The following is a 1,931-nucleotide window of genomic DNA, read 5'->3' on the forward strand; positions in this document are numbered from 1 at the left end:
TCATATATCATGCGGAAATAGCTACTTATACTATAATTTAAAAATTTAGCGGTGAAGAATCAGTTTAGATGCTCTTTCTTCGCGAGGGAGCCTATCATCAAACCTCCTGCAGTCATTATGTTAGATATCGAAAGAACTGGGTTCGCGGTGAAGGATTCGTTTAGTTGCTCTTTCTTCGTGAGGGAGCCTATCGATGAACCTCCTGCAACCTTTCTATTATTGCACATTTATCCATGTGAGAGAATACCTTTGCGATTTTTGCTAGTACTGGCATCATTATAAGGGTTTAGAGAAAAGCTTTATATATTATGCGTTAATAGCTATTTATGCAAGAACTTAAATAGTTAGCGGTAAAGGTTTCGTTTAGATGCTCTTTCTTCGTGAGGGATCCTATCTCCAAACCTCCTGTATCCGTTCTTTTATTGAACACTTATACATCTAAAAGCATACTTTTGAGATATTTGCGCACTAGCATACGTTGTAAGGGTTTGAAAAAAGTTCCATATATCATACGGAAATAGCTATTTATGCAATAACTTAAATAGTTAGCGGTAAAGGTTCCGTTTAGATGATCTGTCTTCGTGAGAGAGCTTATCATCGAACCTCCTGCAACCGTTCTTTTATTGCACATTTATCAATGTAAAATCATACCTTTGTTATTCTTGCGCACTAGCATACGTTGTAAGGGTTTGAGAAAAGTTTCATATATCATGCGGAAATAGCTATTTATGCAATAACTTAAATAGTTAGCGGTAAAGGTTTCGTTTAGATGCTCTTTCTACGTGAGAGATCCTATCTCCAAACCTCCTGTATCCGTTCTTTTATTGTACATTTATACATCTAAAAGCATACTTTTGAGATATTTGCGCACTAGCATACGATGTAAGGGTTTGAGAAAAGTTTCATATATCATGCGGAAATAGCTATTTATGCAATAATTTAAAAATTTAGCGGTGAAGAATCAGTTTAGATGCTCTTTCTTCGTGAGGGAGCCTATCTCCAAACCTCCTGTATCCGTTCTTTTATTGTACATTTATACATCTAAAAGCATACTTTTGAGATATTTGCGCACTAGCATACGTTGTAAGGGTTTGAGAAAAGTTTCATATATCATGCGGAAATAGCTATTTATGCAGTAACTTAAATAGTTAGCGGTAAAGGTTTCGTTTAGATGCTCTTTCTACGTGAGGGATCCTATCTCCAAACCTCCTGTATCCGTTCTTTTATTGTACATTTATACATCTAAAAGCATACTTTTGAGATATTTGCGCACTAGCATACGTTGTACGGGTTTGAGAAAAGTTTCATATATCATGCGGAAATAGCTATTTATGCAATAATTTAAAAATTTAACGGTGAAGAATCAGTTCGCATGCTCTTTCTTCGTGAGGAAGCCTATCATCGCACCTCCTGCAGACATTATGTTAGATATCGAAAGAACTGGGTTAGCGGTGAAGGATTCGTTTAGATGCTCTTTCTTCGTGAGGGAGCTTATCTCCAAACCTCCTGTATCCGTTCTTTTATTGTACATTTATACATCTAAAAGCATACTTTTGAGATATTTGCGCACTAGCATACGTTGTAAGGGTTTGAGAAAAGTTTCATATATCATGCGGAAATAGCTATTTATGCAATTACTTAAATAGTTAGCGGTAAAGGTTTCGTTTAGATGCTCTTTCTTCGTGAGGGATCCTATCTCCAAACCTCCTGTATCCGTTCTTTTATTGTACATTTATACATCTAAAAGCATACTTTTGAGATATTTGCGCACTAGCATACGTTGTAAGGGTTTGAAAAAAGTTCCATATATCATACGGAAATAGCTATTTATGCAATAACTTAAATAGTTAGCGGTAAAGGTTCCGTTTAGATGATCTGTCTTCGTGAGAGAGCTTATCATCGAACCTCCTGCAACCGTTCTTTTATTGCAC

The sequence above is a fragment of the Nasonia vitripennis genome (genome assembly GCF_009193385.2).
Source record: "Nasonia vitripennis strain AsymCx chromosome 5 unlocalized genomic scaffold, Nvit_psr_1.1 chr5_random0002, whole genome shotgun sequence".
Lineage (NCBI taxonomy): Eukaryota > Metazoa > Arthropoda > Insecta > Hymenoptera > Pteromalidae > Nasonia > Nasonia vitripennis.